This window comes from Hylaeus volcanicus, chromosome 1 (genome assembly GCF_026283585.1).
Source record: "Hylaeus volcanicus isolate JK05 chromosome 1, UHH_iyHylVolc1.0_haploid, whole genome shotgun sequence".
Lineage (NCBI taxonomy): Eukaryota > Metazoa > Arthropoda > Insecta > Hymenoptera > Colletidae > Hylaeus > Hylaeus volcanicus.
The window spans coordinates 7388525-7412482 of record NC_071976.1 but is presented as its reverse complement, the minus strand read 5'-3'; the positions used below and the strand labels follow the sequence as shown (position 1 = coordinate 7412482).

The window sequence follows — 23958 nt, the reverse complement described above, 5'->3', positions numbered from 1 at the left end:
ATCTTTGATGATTATATTGATTATATTGATATCTGCAATCAATATAATTCTTCTAATTTGTCATTCTCACATGTGAGAAACCTTCATCAAATTATCATCATAGAATCAAAAATGCAAATCAAATCTTTTATATCATCTTTGATGATTTTCTACACTTTTCTTTAAAAATGCATCTTATCAATTGTTAGGTTTTTTTTTTGAATTTCTGTGAGTATTTGTACACGTCTAAATAATTACAACAAATATTGAAAATTGCTTTCAATATCTGAAAATAAATGCTTCTAAAGCAGAAAAAAAGAAGTGTTAACATTTGAAAATTTTCTTGCTTTCCTTTCCTTCCATTCCACCTAACGTCACGTGGAATATTGAACGTATCATCGAAACGAAACGAGCAAGTCAGCTGTAAATTGAACAAAGTCTCCTGCATACGCCTACAAACAAACCTACTAAGTTCGAACAATTTATGTCAATTACTTCAGCTGCAAAAAAAGATTGCCTCGAAACTAATACAAATAAAATAGTACCCTTTTAATTAACGGAGTCAAACGGTTCGCTATGCGAGTGGCCCATTTAGCAGTGTTCCGTTGGAAATCAGGCGATTCTCGTGCAAATCGCGGGAAGCATCGATGCGACTTGCGATCCGCAACACCATCACGTGACGATCGCTGGAAGCACGTGCTCGGCATCAATTATCGTCGAAACGAGCTGAACCATCCGAGAAGGAATTCCGTACGCAAAGCCAAGCGGTCATCGCAGCTCGAGCATACATATGCAAGGGATCGCATCGCGGGTATTTCGCAACGCAAAGAAAGGCACGGGATCAAGCGAAAAGATAACTCGATTGCGACGCGGTTCGGTTCTCGATCGCGTTTACACGTCCCAGCTGGAACAAAGGGAGAAAAATGGGAAAAAAAACGCGACGTCGCGTTGATCAGTTCCGATGTAGACCACGTTGCACCGTGAAGATCTAAAACAATATTGGCTACCGACGCGTTTCAAGAGAAATGCTCGTTACGTAACCGATAGGTTCGATTCGACGCTGATAGAAAAAAAAAAAACACACAGGGGAACAGGAACGAGCTTCGTCCAACTAGACACGCAGATTTGTTCGCGCACCTTGGGAACAACTAATTGGAAAAATCGCCGTGTTACCGTCCCTCTCTCTTGGAATTCCAAGTTGAAACAGATGTACAAATTTATACTGCAATGTTTGCTCGCGTATTGCGCCGATGGCGTGCGCGCTTCTAAGTTTACTAACTCCTGGTTGCCGGATGAAGAATTGTTCATTTTTCAAGCGAACGCTACAGTGGACGACACAACTACGCTACGAATGAACAAACAATTGATAATAAAGAAAGTTGACGATCAACACGGTGCTTTCATTTTAAATAGTGCACTACGATATTTAGAGCAGAAGGAGCACCCAAGAAGCGTTATTGATGATAAAACGTTCTCGTGACAAAGCACTTATTTTTGGAAAATTATAAGAATAAGAAGAAACGTAATAAACGTATGATTCGTATATTCTGTATTTGCAAAGTTGGAAACTCAATCCTCAACGAAGACCCAAAAAAGGATTTAGAATATCGTGTTCTGTACCGTTATTTACGATTATAATACCTTTTAGAATTACAAAATATACCAGACATTAGATGTATTAAAGAAAGCTTCAGTTCCATGGAGTTCCGCTATGGTAAATCTAGCAGAAATGAGCATTAATTTAGAGACCATGCTTTAGCGTCTCAAATTAGAATGGAATACAATTTTGTTCCAATAAAACTTATATTAAAGAAATACGGATATGAGCGTATTGGTATAAAAGTATAAATGATAAATTAGTATTTCGTATAATAAAAGAAAATCATGATGACATGATTTCTCATATTGAACAAATAACTAAAAATGATCCCTTATTAAGAAAAAAGGCATTTTCGTCTTGTACGAACTATTATCTATCTAGAGGGAATTTTGAGAAAGTGATGGAAATATTGAAGTCTTTAGAAACAGATATTTTATTATATTGCTGTGTACAAATTGTTAATTACGTAAGGGCCAGTTTAACTTTAAAGACCATACCTAAATCCCTTGAACATTTTATTGAAATGTTGGATTGGGTGAAGTTGCAATTACAAGGAATGGCAAAAAAAAGTAAAACTCAGTCACATTACTGCAACAGCGTTACTACTAGTATAGATGAAGTAAAGTCAATGTATTTCTTAAAAAGAGAGTTTCAAATTGATATTACAGTCAAAGAATATTTCACTGGTAAAAAGCAAGTATTACAGAATTACATCGAAAAATTGTACACTGTAGATACTGAAAAAAACGATTGCTTGCCTATAAAGTACAAAAAAGTCATTAAAGTTGCAGATTTACTTCAATTACAAAATATACAATATTAAAGTGAGACAACATATTTGTATGTCAGAATCTATTTACAGATAGGTTTGTTTGTATTCGATTAAAGCAATAGAAAATCCACTTAAAATTCGTCCCTCGACAGATTAAGATAAACAAATCGTATGTATTTCGTCCCATTTGTGTTACATTAAAAAACACAATCCTGCATCACCTTTCGAAAACTCTTTATTGCCATGAGTTCCATAAATTTACGCAGTGAAAAATTCTATCAAGAAACAAGTAATTCGTTTCAATAGAGCACGGTTAAAGCGTGCCGTATAATGTTACAATAAATGACAAACTGCGATAACGTTACACGCTGAATTATTTGTCTTGAGAGGAGGGGTCTATCAAGTGAGTCAGGATGGCACGTGTTGAGCAACTTTTAGACCACCGAGGCGTTGGAAAAGCGCGAGTAACGAGACCAACGATTACAACAGATTTCCTGGGAAGTTCTGCTTATATGCGTGTGTGATCTCATCTTTGGCATCTTCCTGCAAAAACACTGGAAAATATACAGTGCAAAGCCAAGGCGAGGAAGAGTTACGAAATCGGAGTCAAGACAAATACCCCCAGACATTCTTGAAACTTTCATCGATACTTTACTTTCTAGTGACGATCGATATTGATCGGGGAAAAAAGCAATTAATTTTTTGGGGAATTTATAAAAGAACGATCATTAATCGCGCGTATCTCCACGCGATTGATCATGCCTCGACATTTTATTTCACTGATTCAAAATTTGGTAATAACTTTGGTAAACCATTTGGTAATAATTCACATATTGACGTCAGAGACGATTTCGTAATCAAATAACTGATTCATTATTTACTGCAATTTCTTTGAAAAGTTGATTTATATTCCGTTGCTTTTCAAAACCAATGATTATAATGTCCGCTTGAAATTTGCAATGTCATGCTTCGAAATTCTAATTTTTATTTAAGGAGTAACGAGTAAACAGTTTCTTAAAACGCTTCTTCATAGATACATTATTTCCCTCATTCGCATAATTGAATAAAACATTCCTGAAAAATCGAATCATACTAATGGAAATATGAAATTTCACTTTCTGTTCATTTAGATTTAACAAAAGCAAGTGGCAGAAATGCATCACTTATTCGTCACAATATTCTTATTTATTAAATGTAAAATAATTAATTCTGTATTTAAAATTCCAATTGTTATTCTACAAGTAACAAATAAATAATTATTTATCCTTTATTCGTTATTCGACCGAAATTAAATGATTCCTTGCAACCGCTATTCGTGAATCGTACGGGCGAAAATTCGAAACTGTATACAAACAATGTACCTATTCTGTAATACAATATACAGTGGGTGTAGAAAGTATTCGTACACCGATCAATTTCCAAAAAAACTATGTAAAATTGTAATTTATTAACTTATTTTTTATAAACAATGACATTCTACATATTCTCGGAAATGTCTAAAATAGATAGATTACAAACAAAAAAATAGCTATTTTTAATTAACAAGAAAAAAACAATTAATCGATAGAAATGTTGAAGCAATAAGTATTCGCACAACTGTTTAAAAGTACTTTACTGGAAATTTGATGTTTTCTAATTCGTACGGAGCAATAAACTAATGTGTTTACGTTACAAACTCTACTGTAAATGATTCGTCATAAGAATCGTACAAATACCTATTGCTTCTATACTTTCACACACTTTTCGCATCTTTTTGTTCATTTTACAAATTATATTAACTAGTAAATGTTGTTTGGACTATATCTATCTTAGAGACTTCCGAGAATATGTGAACACTTATACAAATACTTATTGCTTCTGTATTTCTATCGATTTATTGTTTTTTCTTGTTAATTTCCCAACTTGCATAAGTAGCTATTTCTTGTTGTAATCTATCTATTCTAGAGACTTCCGAGAATATGTAAAATATCATTGATTACAAAAAAAAAAAGAAGTTAAGAAAGTACAATTTCACAGAAAAGTTTTTTGGGAAATTGATCGGTGTACGAATACATTCTACACCCACTGTATAATACATAATACTGTAAAATGTTGAATACTCGAGACGGGTACAATAAATAAAAAGGGGAGTCTGCTTTCAATTTACGCGACCTTTCCGCCGAATTGATCACAATAGATTCGTTAAAGAATGCTTGCCAAGAGTTTTCCCAAGTAACACACCCACCGACGATCAAGAACGACGACGACGACGCCGAAGACGAGGATGATGGTCGCATCGGCGACCCAGTCGGTAAATCCCCGTCGCCGCAATGTCTGCAGTGGCAGAAGATAGTCTCCACACACCACCTCCCCGACCATCTTGTTACTCATCATTAGAACAAGCCGAGTACCTCGGCCAAATGAAGCGAGAGATGCGTCGAGGACAAAGCGACAAACAGAGATGGACGTATGCCAGAGTCCGACTCCTCGCTCTCAACTAGCGTTGGAGTTACAAATCGTTGGATGATGGTTCCTTGACACCAGTTCCAACAACCGTACAGCTGTGTAAACGACGCAAACGTAAAACAGGAATGCATTCATGGCAATGTAACACGCTAACTGAAAAAGTACTGTCTCTTTTAAGGAGGAAGCCACCTTGGATGTATGAAAATCATAGCTACATTCAACAATTTTTTTTTTTTTTTAAATAATAATAATAATTCACTTAATGAAAGATCTGATTTTTGGTGCTTGTTGTGCATATAGCTAATCGTATACAAATTATTCTTTCTTTTTTTTTAATTTCTTTAAATACGGTAGCGCTTCTGGAGCCATTACGATGCAAGTTGGCTTCTTTCCCATAACGGAATCTTTCCTGTTATGCAGTGCGAAACTCAATTTTACGGTCACCCATATTTTTGGTCATAAGTTCGCCGTTCCTCCACGAGAATCGTTCGCAACTTACAATGATATTATCTCATACTAACACGCTACTACCCACCAAGTGGAGTTTATGCTGGATTTACAAATATTTTCGAAAATTTGGGTTGACACACGATTTTACGGTCACTTCGTAAAATGAACATCGTTTTGCTAAATAAATAGTGAAATAATAAATAATAAAAGCTATCATTTCCTTTTGAAATTGAAAAGAGATAGCATGAGCAATTATTACTACAATGAATATTGTATGTGTAACAAAAACGTTACACGATTCAAGTATTTTTCTTTGCACGCGGAAGTGGTGAGGAAACATCAGGGTCACGTGTAAGATGCATTGCTGCACACACACAGTCACGTAATTTTTCATACGCGGTGATCATAAGGCCTCTATGCCATTAGAGATTAGGCTTAATAGCAGCTAAGCTGAAGCACGTCGCCTGTCCGTGTATATTTTCTTGTGATGTAATAAAGACGTTATTATTACCGTCATCGATATTAATATTGTTGTCTCTTGTGAATAACGGCGTGACAAAGGGATTTCTAAAAGATCCATTTATTGTTTTATTTTTTAATAACAAAATGTCAGGATATTTGTGACCGTTTGTGTTTCATTACAAAAAAAAAAAATATCTTGAGACTCTGTTGAAAATCCATTCGTCATCCCAACCAATTTTATACTGAAATTCGCGTTAAAATAGCCTGAATATTTATTATAGTTCAGATCAAAATAACCTGAACAATTACTGTCGTGCTAAAAGCAAAACCCGATGTAACTTTAATTGCCTAATCTTTTACGCACCAGTAAAAAATGAAAATCGAAATTTTCTTTGCAACTTTCCTTCCAAGGAAAAGAAAAACTATTTCCATCGCGTGACGACATACTATACGGTCACACGACCGTTACACGTATACATAGTAATAAGGGTTTCCTTGCACTTAGATACTGTAAATATTTCAGGTAGAGAAGCTCTATTACAGTGCAAGTATGCCCTTGTCAAAGACTTCTATATGAAGATACTATGAAACAGAAATATCGGTGATACCCATATTTAACTCTTCCGATACTAAAGCCGATTATAGTCGCTGGCTCCAACGGAGTGACTGTATATTAAGAACGTCTATAGACGCGAGTGGTTAGAATCTACGCCAGACGACAACGTTAAATCGCGAGTAAGCATACAGGGACTAAATAAAATAAAAGAAATAAAATAAGGTCACGCAAACGTACGTCCTATTTTACCTTGGATTCTGAATGTAACGAGCGTTGGGTTTTAGTAACACTTTTGACAAATATAATTTATATATTTTGAGATTACTCGAGGTCAAATATAAATACATTAATGACTGAATATTTTAGAAATTATTAGCTTTAAGGTAGCTATCCCTTGATACTTTTAATCTCAGAATTCATTACTATGCAGAACTCTGTCATGAAATACTGGTAATAACATTAAAAATAAAAAGTTCACTTTCATTACTTCTTTCATACTTCCGTTTAATACTTGTTTGAAACGTTTAGTATTTTAAATGACACCCCTTCCATAGGATACAGGTAATTTGATTTGACAAGAAAAAGAAGTTGACTCTCATAGTTTGTTTACACCTCTATTTAATTTTTGTGTAAAACATTAGCTACCATAAATAGTTTCAAAGTTATGGGAATGGGGATACTTTAAATAGAACAGCTACCATAAAATGCTGGTAAGTAACTCTATTTTATTTTTTTTTTTTTTTAAATACCTTTCGTAACTTCTCTATACTTCCATTTAATTCCCGTTTGAAGCAATTAGTTTAATCGATAGATTCTGAAACATTCGAGGGGGATGCTTTAAACGGAACACCTTGTATACTGGGAAAGGTAAATAATCATCCCTTGTTGACATCATAAATCACATAGAATCCAGGAACATTTGCACAGAGGTTTATTGACACAACGTTTGGGCTCTCTAAAATTACAACTCATCTATAAAATAAATGTAAATGTTAAAGAAAAACGAGAAAAGGGGAGCATTAAAAACTTTCAGTAAACATGAAACATATTAAACTTAGAAACGAGAATATATACATATATATATATATATATATATATATATATATATATATATATATATATATATATATATTTTACTATTTTATGACATATATATATATATTTTACTATTTTATGATATATATATATCATATATGAATAATACATATACATATATATGAATATGAAAATTATGAATATATGATATGATATATATATGAATATGAAAATTATGAATATATGATATGATATATATATGAATATGAAAATTATGAATATATGATATGATATATATATGAATATGAAAATTATGAATATATGATATGATATATATATGAATATATTCATCACGACGATGATAAAAGAAGCTGTTGATATGAATTATCTCATTAGGATTCGATTAGTTAAAACATCATATCGATAAACCTGTATGTACTATACGATATCCCCAGAAAGTAAACAATGACTATATTTTCAATGATCCAATAAGGAAAATTTGATTTGATCTAATGGGAACGATAGACAAATTGCATGTGTATATAGATTATCCAATCATTGGATTTTCCAATGGATTTAAGGTCACTTTAGAAAGGCACAGAATTCATTTCTACACCTAATACATACAACTATATCTTTGTAATTAAAGGGAGGAGGGAGAAACTAATTTATCAATCAAATTAAATCTCGATTGTAATAATTTTTCCCAAAAATTGCGAAAAAAGCATTATTAATATTCAATTGACTTTAGAAAGAATATTGAAGTGCATAAATAGGTCAAATCGATTGGTTCGATAGATTTAGCGTCAACTATTAATTTTAATTTCTGAAGATCGCTCAACGTTTCTTTAGCCATTGCCAATCGACAGTATTGAAGTACGGCAGGGAATTGAATAAGGTTTCCAGCAAATCCGTGTACGTCGAAAGGATAAGAAGATCAATGATAAGACGTTTACTAGCTTGGATTGAGATGCAAGGTGTTGCCGAGCACCTCTTGTGACAGTAAGCAGATACAATTTCCAGAACACTTGTGTTACAACAAGGAACTAAAGTCAAACAGGACAGTTTCGTTATTTAATGAGTCTATTCGCCGTATTAAAAAATCAGTTCCGAAGCTCTAGAGTTACTAGATGTCCCCGTAAGAAAGCATTCGATCTAGCAAAATGTTGTCGTATCAGGGAACTTCGAAGGTATTCCTTGTATTGGTTTCCAAGTCGGTCACACTGCAAAATACGGTCAACTCGTTTCCAGGATGAACCAGATTACTTATTTAGAACGATGTAATCCATTTACTCCCGGGGTACAAGATTTTCCAATATTTAACCTCTTAAGGGACGAATCTCTTAAATGGATTTCTTTTTGCATTAATTGCGGAGAGTTTACGGAGATTTCGTAACAGATTTCTATTACTGAAGTAATGCTTTAATAAACGAAGTGGATTTACTAAAATTAATTTGGAGGCTTGAGCAACGACAGTCAGCACAAGTGATTGGCAAAGAATATAAACGGTTTCTGTAAATCCTTGCGAAATTTAGAATGAGTCGAAATGACCGCGCTCTATAAATCTAGCGTTAACATGCAAATATGCTGTCTAACTTTAATATGGTATATTTTTTATTACTAAAAATAAAAAAAAATAGTCAAGATGGTTAATGCTCAAACGATAAGTGGCTGAAGCTCTACAGTTACTGGACGTTCCAAAAAACTCACAAATCCAGTAAAATGCTCTGGTGTCAGCGAACTTCGAAGGGATTCCTTTTATCCGGTTCCAGGTCGGTCGCGTTATGCAATAAGGTTAACTCGTCTTCAGCAGCTAAGTGGTTACATATTTAGAAAGGTGTAAGTGGTTTATTCTCAAAACATACAGTTCTTCAGTTATTCAATCCTCGAATTGAACAATAATTGTTTCCTAAATACAACCAACAACACGATTCATAAATTCCAGGAGGTAAACACTGGAATTAAAAAGTCTATAGATAGGCTACCGGTAGATAAAAGGTCAAACAACAACAAACAATTGTCCAAAGCTCTGTAGTCGCCAGATACCCCCCTAACAAAGCATCTAAATCCAATAAAACGTTCGGATGCCAGCGAACTTCAAAGGAATTCTTTTCATCCAGTTCTCACTCGGTCACATTACGCAACAGGGTTAACTCGTCTTCGCCAGGTAACGGGTTACTCGTTTATAGCAGCGTAATTAACTCATTCCCGAGATACAAGAGTGTCCAATTATTTCGAACAGTGGGACGCGCGATGCGACGTTAATCGACCAGTGCGGACGTGTATGGAGCCGTATCGAAAGAAACCCTCGCCAAACACGGAGATCAAACAGTGTTTCTTAGAAAAGCGGATGAAGAGGAGGGGGGAAATCCCGGTGACGAATAGCATAAAACATACGGGATTAAAGTGAATCCAATTTGAGCTGAATGCGAAACGCGTTTCGATATACACTCACGCTCATAACTACAGTCGCGGTAAATTGATTGGCTCCAAAACAGAATAGTATACTCATGAACACGTTTAATAGTGGTGTATCTAACACTTTATAGAGATTCCCAAACTGGCCAACAGAAAATAACTAAAGATCGCTACAACTCAAAGATTTCTGCGTGAAATGAATTGTAACAATTGCCAAATGTACTTTGCAACGCAGCTACAATATTCTCAAAGTTGAGGCGTCTGGCCACCCTAAACGCTCGCCAGATGGGTACTATTCTTAAAAAAAAAATTAATTAAAAAATTAATCAAGTAATCGCAAAAATCCATTGCTATTCTACAGATAATGTATCTAAAAGTAGCGTGTACAAATTTTAGAGCAATCGGACCGCACGTTTACTTTTTTTTAGGATTATCTCTGGATTATCTCTTAGGATTGCTCTGAAATTTGTACACGCTACTTTTAGATACGTTATCTGAAGAGTAGCAATGGATTTTTGCGATTACTTGATTAGTTTTTTTTTTTTTTTTTTATTGACGATTTTTCTCGTGAAATTTCGGTGAAAAATAAAAAAGAATTTCTTTGGCTCACCATAATTTTCTTAATGGTAAAAAAAAAATCCAATTGCTACTCTCTTGCGACAAACTCCAGAAACAATCTAATATTTTTTTTTCTTTTTCACATGCAACCTAAAGAATATAATGATGGTACAGCCCACGCGCGTTTCGTGCCGAAGGTCTTCATCAAAATTTTCGAACCACCGCGATTTTTTTTGTTATCTCAAAAAATTTTTCATGTGTTCATTAAACCGTTCTTTAGTATATGTCAAAACATAAAAATATTTTTCTTCTATACTTTCGGATTTATGAATTTTTTAAGAATAGTACCGTCTGGCGAGCGCTCAGGGTGGCCAGACGCCTTAAAAAAGCTTCACATAAATTCTTCTCTGTAAACAAAAATCAATACTTGGTCAATACTTGGCCACCTAATGTGGTTTCCCCCCTTAATATTATTGAATATTACTAACAACACATTCTTAATAGAATTTAGCAAGAAAAGGTTGTACAGTAATAATTCACACGTGTATATTAATTATTCATGAAAGGGATTAGATGGCCACATATTTATGGATGGGGTTGTACGTGCCCGCGAGGCACGTGTGCATCATCTCGGTTAGATGTGACGTTCTTCTTTCTTCTGCAACAATACCGACTAATTAACCGCCTAGTCTACACGACCTTGCAATTAATCGTACTGTTGCGCGCGTCCACGCGTTTGCTTCCGGCGTAATCCCTGATATACTGCCGATAGTCTTCTTAATTACGGCCAGGCGTTCCGAATTGCGCTTTCCAAGGGAAAATACACGAAGTGTGTTTGTATACGTTGCAGGGTAATCTGTGCCGCTCAGAATAGTTTTAGGATCGCCTGTTCAAACAATCTTATCGGTCGCCAATGGTTTTAATCAAACCGCGTGCAATATATTAGGTTGTCCTAAAAGTTTCTTTCACGAGTTGCATTCAATTATTTTCTGTGCCAGTGTTTATATAAATAGACAATCTAATTTCTTAGACATTGATGCTGTAACAGTAATGGAGCGAAATGAATTGTACACAATTTTGTAATGTAACATAAAACATAAAATATTGTGTATGTATTAATTATTAATAAAAGGAAAGAAACTTTTGGGGACAACCTAATATTAAGGACACCCTATAAGTAACGTCGTTGTTTTATATTATACTACGGAATTATACTGTAGAATCTGTTTTAGATAGGAGTTAATACATTTTTAATCTATTATATAATCATTATTACGGATAAACTGCGGATTTGATGCAGGCTAACATGACAAATACATGCTAAACATAACTAACAGATTATATTCAACATACTTTATGCATATTTTTCGTATTACTTTACGACATAATTGCATAAAATCCGCAGTCCAGTTATTGATAATCTTCGTCCATGAGTGTAACAAACTTTCTATTACTTTTTTTTGTAAAATAAAGGTGATTTTGAAGCGACATATTCTTCAAGTGGAAATTTTAATATCTACTATACAAACTTCTGTTTTACTTTGGATTTTGAGTTGTCCTATTCGTTATTCGAAATTTGTACGCAGACATAAATTTTTCTCCCTGCTCGTTTTTAATGAATAGAAAATTCTTTTCCAAAGTTTTTTCATTGATTTATTAAAAATTTTTCCATGGCATATCCACAGCCAGATTACGACACGTTCTCGCGTCACATCTGTTAAGAAGCACTGCCCTAAGCGATTATTTCTTGTCTCTCCCACATGTATACTGCTAAAAGCAATTATGGAATATCATGTTCCCGAACAATGGTAAAGATGAATGGAATACTGTGTATTCAATGTGTTTACTCCCAGTTGTTCGGATGCCTGACGTTACATTATCGTATCCAAATATCGATTCCGCTTATATTAACCATTAAATGTGTTCTCTCTTGAGAATTACGTCATGCGTGTTCATTACACGCTGGAAAGCAAAATAATGTCACTATCGAATAAGTTTCGCGTTGGCAAATGTAAACCTGAATTATTAAATTTATCGAAGACGATTTGAGTAATAAAGATGTCTTAATATAAATAGAGAGCTGAGAAGAAATGGAGCCCTCTCAGAGATACGTTAACAAATAAGCGATTCGTTCGATTGTACAACAATTTACAGCGGTCGACGAGTGCATTCACGTTCGATATTCCCCGTGTTTCATTCATACAATCACGGTATCAGTAGACAAGTTTATTTACCGAAAAGATTTGTAACGCTATTTGTGCGACTTAAACGGAAGTTTCGTGGAGTTCCATGGAATTTACACAACGCACTCGAACGTTGAATAGGCGGAGATTAACTTTCCACTTAATGGAAATGTACGGCGAAAATAGGAATCGCTGAATATAGAAAGACGGCAAACATCTTACGAAATGGAGTTCGGATAAGAAAAACTCTGAATACACAATGTCACGTATCACAACAGCTGGCAGAGGGAACTAATATTTCAAGGAGGAACAGATGTTTCGTTTCGGGTACCATTTCTAGAAGGAACTATTCGAGCATTAATCGGAACGAGACTGCCACGAAATACGTGCGAATAAAAATGTTCGATGTACGAAAAACAATATAAAAATTGTAGTCGGATAAGGGACTTCCTTCTCACGAAATAGTGTTCATTTTGTTCGCATGTTTAATTTACCAATTTCACAGATCCTGAAGAAATTTATGTTACGAATATTAGCATTCAAAAATTTCGCGCAAAAAATATGATAATTGTACCAGAAGAATATAAAATTTTTAAAAATCTGGAAACATATTTAATATCTTCTACGATATTTTGATCATCGGATGCCCTCTCCAATTCTTTTATAAATATACCTCAATCGTATCTACAGAATATATTTTATTACAAAAAATCAATCGAACCATTCAAAAGTTATCAATTTTTTTTCCAAATTTTTAATCTTTTCCTTTTACATTAAAATGGTTCGATACCGAAGATTGATATTTAGCCTAATTGAAAGTGAAACTTATAGGAACATATGCGAAAAAAATGAACGTCATCCGCGTCCTTCTTATCAAATTGTCCTCTCTTATCTGGCTACAGCCTTTATTTTTGATTACTGATTTTGTAACCGTTCCTTGTATTCGCGTTTCCCCGTAACAGCGCTGTTATTTTGATACGGCAAGCGAAATGATAAAATCCCCAAAGTAAATTTGAACAATTACAGAAGATTTCACCGACAGCTGCAAAATAGTACATTCACTTTCCGCGTGTGACCTCATTTTATGATAAACGACTGCAACAGTTTTCTGCGAAGCGAATTTCCGCCAGCGTGACCATAAACAATATCGTCGATGATATCATTTGAGCACAGATAATACATTATTCACGTTACCGTGGTTATCATTACCATAAACAGCGTAACCGATAATTATTGCCCGAACAGGACTATGCTTTCAATCGCAATTAGCGAAAGCACGTTGCCGATCCAATTCGGTTATAACTTGAATTTAAAAGGAAATAGATAACCACGGTCGGTACGAAGGAAAAATGTTACTACTTCAAATTACATTTTCGAGCATCTTCTTCGTTACAGACAACTGTTTCAAATCTCTCATAATCATTTTTTTATCACTTCATTCTAATACCGTTTTAAACAGAATGACGAAAGGATTCAATCTATGCAAAAACAAACAGGCATTTCCATTTAAATAAATAATGTAACTATCGAATGCACCTGCCCCATTACATGTGTAAACAAAAATAATGGTCCTACAAAAATAGCACTCTTTGAAGTATTTATTTCTTCCCTTTGACATTTTCCTCTAAATCCACTGATAATGGAGTTATGACTTGATTAAATCTACATAAACTCCCAAGAGTCTGAAGTCGCCTGTATCGGGTTTATTAAGTCCAGGGTCGGCTGTATCAGGTCGCCTAACACCGCGGTCATCTATGTCGGATCTAACGTGTCCCGAATCGTCAGTATTCGATTCGACGAGTCCAGGGACATCTGTATCGAATGCCATGAATCGTCAGTATCGTGTCACGCGAATACTTGACCGCATCAACCCTTACGACGTTGGTCCAGCAACTGCGGAAATCATAATTGGACTGCGGATTTTTATGCATTTGTTGGAAATTTGAATGTGCAAAAAAAAAGATAAGAAATGCACACTGTATGCAAGAATATAAAAAAAAATGTTGAAAGTAAAGTTCATATTGCGATATTTGCAAGGGGGATATAAATTCCTGTTTAGGTTCAATTCTCGTTGGTTCGTTAGCAAAGATCTTATTTTGCATAAGGATACGCAGTCTAATCATATAATAATATACTCCCTGATACTTTAAGGATACATTCTAGTGTAAATGTCTAAAAAGAGCCTTTCTTGCGAATTAAAAAAAAAAACTAAGTCATACAGTAATAAATAATTTTGTATTTAATGAACTTGCAATGTTGCAGATTTTTCAATACAACGATAAAACGAAGCTAACACCAACCTCAATTATACTTGCATTAACTTTTTTTAAATTTGTGTATTTTTATTATATTTTCTATAAAACAGACGATCTGAATTTAAAGAAACAATGATTACTACGTTTATACCCCGTATAAAAGATATCGGTTCTCCAACCTTTTGATCAACGCTGTACACGCTTTATGTATGTATGTATACAAACAAAACGATTACGCGAGTTTAACGCGTTCCCTAGTACTTAAAGCTTCCACCGAACAACTTTTCACTTTCCTCCCTACTTTATAAAGAATCTTTAAAGAAGTTTATGCGCCGTGACGGCTTGATCAAAGTGTAACGGAATAACGTAGGTAATAACGAAGTCAATAATAGAGTTAAGCGCAGTAAACCAATAAAACGTAATCTCCAAACACGCCTGCCTCAAACTTCTCACGCTTCATCACCCGCCTCTCGTTTAAATGATTTAATTGATCAAAGTGTGCATTTCGCTTCTACTCGCGATCGAGGTCGAGCTAGCGAACCCTTGTCAGTTATGTAATGAGAACTTGAACCATTTTTAATTAATTACAAGGGAGGGTGGTACCGTCGGCACCCTGATGGTTAATAGTGTATCTTTGTATTTATGACAAAGAAAGTTGACAGTTGGTAGAGATATTCGTCAGTTAGATTGGGAAATAAATTGGTACTACAGTATTGTCTCGAAATAAGCAACTGCTTTCCGCCTCGAACTAAGCAACTCGCTATCCCCACCTTTTTGTTTCAAGTCGTCCGCCGAGTGAGAGATCCGAAAAGAATTCGATTTTACTAGTGCTAAAATGAGTGGAATGGTTAAAATAGTGGAATATATGAAATTGTCTATATTATTATTTGTCTAGAGTTGCTACGAGGGTCGATCAAATATAAACGAGACTTTTGTTTCTGATCGCGTAAACTTAAAGGGAGCGGGTGACCGCTTCTACAGTATATTGTTTAGGATGTCAGGAGTGGGGAGAGCATTGCATTATTGAGTTCAGACAAGTTTGACAGTAACATTCACAATGTCAGAGCAACAAGTGCACGTCTCAGTTGCGCAACGCATAATTATTAAATTTCTTACCCATGAAGGCGTCAAATCAGTTGAAATTTTGCAAAGATTGATGGTACAGTTTGGGGATCAAACACTATCAAGGGCTCGCGTGTTTGCCTGGCATAAGAAATTCAAGGAAGGACGTAAACAAGTTGAAAATGTGGAACATGATCGCCGTCCTCGAAACAGCATTGCGGAGGAGAACATTCGCACGATTCGAATCCTTCTTGAAAGCGATCGACGTCTGACACTTTCTGAAATTACAGCGCAGGTTGAAATCAGTTATGGAAGTTGTGAGCTTTTAAGGGAGGTAAAGGTTGCTTATTGTTCCAAAAGACGTGATCAACCGATTCGAGACGTCATTTTCCTCCACGACAACGCTCGGCCCCATACTGCAGCTCTAACTTGCAAAACATTAGAGGAAATGAAATGGACTCCACTTGACCATCCTCCCTACAGCCCTGACCTATCGCCCTGCGATTTCCATCTCTTTGGACCACTTAAAGAAGCACTAGGAGGACAACGGTTCCTAGACGTATTATTCGGCGGTGGAGGCCTTTGTGCGCAATTGCCTCCTAACGCAGCACTCTTCGTTTTACGATACTGAGATTAAAAACCTTCAAATCCGCTGGGAAAAATGCATCTCCAAAGCAGGAGATTATGTTGAAAAGTGATACGTGCTTGGATATTTTATTACACCGAATAAAAGGATTTTAAAAATAAAGTCTCGTTTACATTTGATCCGCCCTCATAACTGTTTGATATACTGGACACGTTACATTTAATTTTTGATACAACGATTCGAATCTCTCAAAAGCTAAACTGATCAACTCCATGGAACACAAAATAGGCAAAATTGGTGTTATATAGAGTGTTTCGTTTAAATCTGAGTGGTCCAAACATCTCGTGAGGGGTTAGACCTATCAAAAAATATTCATAAAGGAGCTAGGTGTCTGGTTCAAAGGAGCAAATTGTATGGAGTAAATAATTTTGTTGTGAAGTAGTGAGGAATATTAAAAACATTAATTAATTTTGTTAACCAGAACCTAGTACATTTTTGTTCATAATAAGATAGCATTTGTTTAGAAAAATTCATTGGTTGGTCACACGTAGTCGTTTATTGTAATATAAAGCCTTTGAGGTTGTTTTTAACGACTCTCATTTTTCAATGATTTCTTCTTCGCGCGTTACAAATTCCCTTATGAAAATTAAAATATGTTTATTATAAACGTCGTTCTTTGTTCATTGGGTAAATAAAATAACTCTGAATTACACCGAATAAAAGTATTTTAAAAATAAAGTCTCGTTTACATTTGATTCGCCCTCGTAACTGTTTGATATACTGGACACGTTACATTTAATTTTTGATGCAACGATTCGAATCTCTCAAAAGCTAAACTGATCAACTCCATGGAACACAAAATAGGCAAAATTGGTGTTATATAGAGTACTTCGTTTAAATCTGAATGGTCCAAACATCTCATGATCCGAAATGAATTCGATTTTACTAGTGCTAAAATGAGTGGAATGGATAAAATAGTGGAATCTATGAGAATGTCTATATGTATTATTATTTGTCTAGAGTTGCTATTTATGCGTTGTTCTATTGAAAATATCGAATACAATGGATTAAAAAATAAAATCCTTTCCCCTTTGGAAAACTCTCCGTAAATTCTACTAGCCAAGATACTTGCGCTTTTTATTCGAGCTTGTTTCACTTTTCGCCCAATTTTTTTCATCTCCGATACCAGCTAACGTAAGAATCATTGAATTGGGAACTGATTTAGATTAGCGAATTTGCTTTTATCCTGGGAGATCGGGGCTTGACTCTGTTCCCAATGTAAACACTTCGACGCGGTTTAATAACGGCTACTTGCGTCATCGCCCTATTTTCCAAATATTTATGATATCGGCGGAGCCGGTGGGTGCACACGTGCGTGCATTTTCCTATCTATAAAACGTTTCGATCGAAAGCATCGATGAGAAAGTCGTAAAATTTGATGCTCGCTTGCTTCGAGACGTTGCTCGAATATTAGATAAGTTCTTTGTTATTTTTCTGCTTTTTGTCCTTGGAAAATGAACAATAGTTGCAGAGCTAGTAAATACACTGTTTTAGAGTTTGTTATACCTAATAGAATAACAATCGACGTGCCTTTCGAATTAATTAAGCAGGGAAACTGCATTAGGAGACAAACCAACCAACATACACTTAAGGTTGGAATTTTGACGAAGAATATTAACAAGAATTAAGAAATATATTATTATTGGCATTGAACAGCATTGATTCATTTTTTACAGATCCTCGAAATGAGAGAAATTGTACGTTTGTATAGAACTTCCTTTTTTCTTTTTCTACCGAGGAAGTAAAATCTCCGCAATTACGTATAAATATTTTCGTAATCACTTAACGGTGCGCATTACAACGATTGACGAACGTCGCTATTGGACTATTAATTATCCGCGTTAATTACCGTTACATATGCGGGTAAATCCAAGTCTCGTTCGATGAACTTTATACGTGTCATCGAGCGTTATTACACGTTACGTTGCCATAAAAGCTTCTCCTTTTGCATTTAACGAAGCTTAATTTTTCAAACCCGTTTGGGTGTAAAAATAGAGCGAAGAGTCTGCTCCGACGACTGAAACGCTTTAGGACACTCTGAATGCACAATTATCAGACACGCGTACTGCCTGCATCCATTCGATATTATCAAACATGTAGCATCGAAACTAATTCGTGCATTCCGTTCTCGGATGATGCCACCAATCTTTTATAAGCTATACATGGTCCACGAACTAGAATTTAATTAATTAATTTGAATTACACTTTTTTAGTTATTTTATGACGATCGAATTCAAGAATATGATAAGGAGGCGACAATGGAAAAATTACGCGATTAATCTGGCAGATTAATTAACTTTTATCGCATCGATATACTTGTATATACAGTATACATTGGAATTTAAAGTAATAATGTTATTGCGACTAGGTAAATCTCGTACAAAGATGAGCAAAATTCCTATCTAAATAAGACTGTCGAACAACGAATAAAAGCTAAACAACCGTTTATCCATAATTCATTAAATAAAAACTCTGAATTATGAAATTAATTATTTCGCAAAAGATAACTGAAACTTTAACCGTTCATTGCGAATAATAATGTTCGCGTTGGTTTTATTCACGATCTATTATTCGAATAAACTGTTGCCCATCTCTGCTCTCGATTTTATTGGAATGATGTAGTTTTATTAGGAAACTGTTTCTCGAAATGAATTAGATAAGCACAATATGTTACATCTCTTAGTTTTTCTGATAAGCCAGATAATGGCTATTTAATAGTGATAATAGAAAGTATTAGAATGTCGATAATATGTCTTACCATGACGTAAGAGATACTTGTTTATCGTGATCACGCGCGCTAACATTTGCTATTACTAAAAATGATTATTATTGTATAGGGTTTGAGCATTAACGTTGAGTCTTATTTTATTTCGATTAACAATTCAAATATTGCTACCGTTGATTTTACATTCCAGCGTAATTTTTTATTTTATAAATAACCGACGAAGCCTCTCATTGAGGCTAAAAATGTTAACGTTAATAACTGCTCAAGGGCTGTTCAATTTGAGTCATTTTTATCTATCAACCAGCATTTTGTTAATGTTTATTTGTTATTGGCCACTGATTAAAGCTAAGAGATGGAAAAGGAACATTGCGCATCTTATTCATTAGATGTCTCGAGACAAAGTATCTAAGATAGGTTTGGTACTTCAATTAATGAATCACAGAAATGAGAAGTTTGACCGTTTGCTTGTTTGCATTCCTTTTGCAAGTATTTTTAGTTGTTAATGACTGTATACATATACTTTTCTATACTCCATTACATATGTGATTTAACTTTCTTCCTTTCTGTTACATATTTATTGGAGTCGACTGGACGCCGCCCTATAGCTCGGATACCTCGCGATTGCTAAATCCGTACTGTAGCTACAATTAAATGTAGCCACAGCCCCTGAGGGCTCTACATTAACACGTTATGTATAACACCATATATGGCTGACAGTGATTTTCACTGAAAAACGAAAATTATTAATTCTGAAAGTTAAATGTCATAGAAAATGAATTTAAATGAAATACTTGAATTTTGATGAAGTTACAGAACTAAATACAAAAATAAATGTTTCATTAGGCAGTTTTCATTAGGCAGTTTCCAATAGTCTGTAAACAAAATTTAAACACGGTAGAAATATTCAAGAGTTTTAGTCTGGCAGTGAACGTGTTGAAGATAGTATTTACAAATTGGCTTTCTGTTAGTTAAATTCAACTTATAATTTATTTTGAGGCTCATTGCTGTTGTTCCACTTACAGTTTTATTTAAATGCATTATTACCCATGAACCAAAGGGAGAATTAAACCAAAATTTAAACTTCTTTTGGCACTTCTTTTTTTAAGAAAAAATCCATCAGCACAAGTCACTATAAACCTTTCCTTTGCTATTTTGGAGCACTGTGACTTTGTATTCATTTTATTTAATTTTTCATTTTATTTGAAAATAGCGAAAATATATACAATCTTTTCCATGGGATATAATTGCTTCTCATCACAAACCAAAAATATACATATAGGTGAAAATATTTCACATATGAAAATGTCTTCAGATAGATAGTGCCAAATACTGAAATCAATCCAATTAAACGGATCAAAAATGGCACGCGAATGAATGAGCAAGGCTGAATTCCATTAATTACTACTCTATGAATACTGAAACAGAAGTTTTTCGTAATTCTGCAATGGAACTCGTTAAAAATATTACAGCTTGAGATTGTCGATGTAATAAGTAAGGAGTGACAGTTTGTCAATTAAATTATTTACTGTTTAACGTTCAAGTTTTGAGAAATCTTCGGAAATTAATAAAAAGTAACTGCTTTAGAACAAAACAATGAAATTCCAAATTAAATCGAAAATTGGAAACGAAGAACAATAACATCAAGCTAACAAGGATAATTGAAAAAAAGAAAGAAAAATACAGCGAAAGAAAGTTATAAGTAAACAATACGAATGATATCACTATCTTAACATATAAACAAAGTAAAACAAGAAAAAGGAAACAGAGATTAGATGTAGATAATTTCTTCAAAATGATTCGAAAGTTTATATACTCCGAATAAAACTAATGGAATTACTTATTTACGACTAGAACAACTATTTTGTCAATTAAAAAATGATGCGCCATGACGTGAAAATTATGTTGGACAGGTTACAAAGAAGAGAGAATTTTTCTGCGAGAGAAAACAAAGTTCTCGTGTTTCGTTAAAAAGTAATTACGATACAATTATAATCCTCAGTTTTAAACAAATATTACTCTGTATTAAAAGATCTTTTCACGATAAAAGAAAAGTTTAAAGTGTACGCTGCTCACGTTTATACTCTAAAGATGATTCGATAACGATATCACCTGCATTACTTAAGTTAGCCCCTTCCCCTGAATCTTAAAATATAAATAAAATAAAATTATAATACTCTATGAAGCTCATCCTGCACAAACGTATGCAATTTTTTCACGAAAAAGAAATATAAACATATTGTGAATTATCGTTGCAGTATTTCGTAATAATATACGTATATTATAGTACATGTGTTATACACCATAAAATTGTGGACTTGAGCATACAGTAGGTGTAGAATGTATCCGTACATCGATCAATTTCCCAAAAAACTTTTCTGTGAAATTGTAATTTATTAACTCCTTTTTTTATAATCAATTATATTCTACATACTTTCGGAAATTTCTAGAATATAGTTCTAACAACAATTACTAGTCTATATAATTTGCGAAATTAACGATAAAATACGAAAAATCGGTAGAAATATAGAAGCAATAAGTATTCGCACGGTTCTTACGACGAACAATTTACAGTAGAATTTGTAACATAAGCACATCAGTTTATTGCTTCGTAGAAATTAGAAAACATTAAATTTCCAGTAAAAAAGACTTAAAAAATGTTCTAATAAAGGAATGAAAGAAAATCCTACCCCGAATAACATCGACATTTATGATAGTTAATTTAATGCCTAGAAGAGTTGCAGTAATTATAAAATCAAAAGGAAATTCCACGAAGTATTAATTATTTATAAATTAATGTAAATTTCGTATTTTTTTTTTAAATGAAGTTTTAAAAATTGAACACTTGTACAAGTACTTATTGCTTCTGTATTTCTATCGATTTATTGTTTTTTCTTGTTAATTTCCCAACTTGCATAAACAGCTATTTTTTTGTTGTAATCTACCTATTCTAGAGATTTCCGAGAATATGTAGAATGTCATTGTTTATAAAAAAAGAAAGTTAATAAATTACAATTTCACGTAGTTTTCTTGGAAATTGATCAATGTACAAATACTTCCTACACCCACTGTATGTCACCGTCATACCTAAAAGTGTTAAATATGAGGCGAAATCTTACCTTGAGACAATGCGTTGCACTGTATACAAGTTTTCTGGAAGCAATTTGCGTAACAATCGATCCCAGTGTCCGCCACAACAAATTTCGGTTTCCAGCTGCTTTCGCGGCGACTATGGGAATTACCACAATATTCGAGTAAGCGTTCGTTAATTCGTTATACACTCACTGAGAAATTATCCGCCACTGAACACGGTGTACTCCTAATAAACAGGTAACGCCGGCACAGTGTTTTCTTCTGAGATCGAAATTTAAGTACGAACTGCCCAGTCGCTCGAAAAAGGCGTCGTGAAAACTAATCGTACGACATACGTTTTCCTCGTTTCTTCGACAACGATCGAGCGACGAGATATTTCGATTTCACAGCTTTAAGTGCTTTGTACTGGTTCCGTTGAGGTTAGGTTTTTTCCCATTAAGTACGAAAATCATGCAAGCCGTTAAACATCGTCGTGTACCGGTCTCTACGATTCGCTGACGCAGATTTTTCTCGCCAAGATGCATACGCTTCCTGCAGGTTTCTCTTATTTGGCGCACCAAGCAATAGTAAACAACCGTGCGCTCGATACTCGAAAATTCAATGAAAATATTACAGCTGGTTGGCTATAATCAAACTCCATTACAAGCCCGTTACCGACGATTAAAAAGATATCCGATGTATCAAAACTTGCATAGTTAAAAAGAAAACGTATTCAAAGTCAGCCTCGGTGTACATATATATGTTGTATATATCAGTCGGTAACGCAATCGTGACAGAAAACTACACAACGATGGGCTCGCAAATTACTCCTTTTTTCCGAAACGCTTCGATCGTACCGACCAGCTTGTTTTTTTTCCCCCCGAATATTCACGGTGCACCAAAGAACGCGCACAAATACGTTGAATTTGACCTCTTGCAATGGCGAAAGTGATCTTCGTGTTTCCGTTTCTTCGCGTCAATGGACATTTATCGGTCGTTCACGAGATCAGAATGCACTCGCGCGTGACATTCGTGGACAAATCTTCGGAGCAATTAAACACGACACCGTATCTGTCTCGTTCCGATGTGTCGTTGTCGGTGCCGGGGCTAAAAGAATTACACTTAACCTAAACGCATCGTGAAAATGCCAGGCGCACCACCGTCGTGTTTAGGGTATCGTCGTTTCTAACCTTGAAAACGTTGAGTTTCGACGAACGTCGTGGTTAAATTTTAGAAAAACGTTAAGTACACAGGATGAAGCGACAAACATCGAACGATTTCCGATTGTCGTGGAGAGCCGCACTCGCTGATGAAGCTTCTCTCGCGAACAATTACTCTTTTCTTCCTATTCTTGCGAATACACGTCGATATATCACTTCTTCACACAGGACGGATAAATAAACCACGAAGTAAGGATTTTTGCGTTGAATGGGCCGTGGCTATGGTGCCGCGTTATAGGCCGTAAAGCGGCCGGCACGCAGAAAACCGGTGGCAGTCTCGAGAAGCGCACACCCCCGATCGCGCATCCTTCCTGGAGCCCTGGCGAGAGCCAACTGCCCCGCGCGCTTGTACGCCGACATTCAAGGCGATCCCACAAACGACCAGCTGATCGAAGTAACGGCCTGGATATCCGACTCACGCACCGGCTTGTTTGGCTCGCGACCGCGGCGCATCGAGCGAGTTCCTTTACACCGGATCGGATACGTCCTCGAACGTCAGGCACAACCGAAAAACCGGCCCGTG

At 35.1% G+C, this 23958-nt stretch overlaps 1 protein-coding gene across 1 annotated transcript in view; it reads right to left on the bottom strand.

Annotated features, from left to right (window-relative positions):
• Positions 1-23786, bottom strand: part of LOC128874567 (dentin sialophosphoprotein) — a 193013-nt gene extending 169227 nt beyond the window's left edge. Inside the window, exon 1 of the mRNA XM_054119408.1 lies at positions 22263-23786. The gene's annotated coding sequence lies outside the window, so the exon portion shown is untranslated. The remainder of the gene's footprint in view (positions 1-22262) is intronic.
• Between the last annotated feature and the right edge of the window lie 172 nt (positions 23787-23958).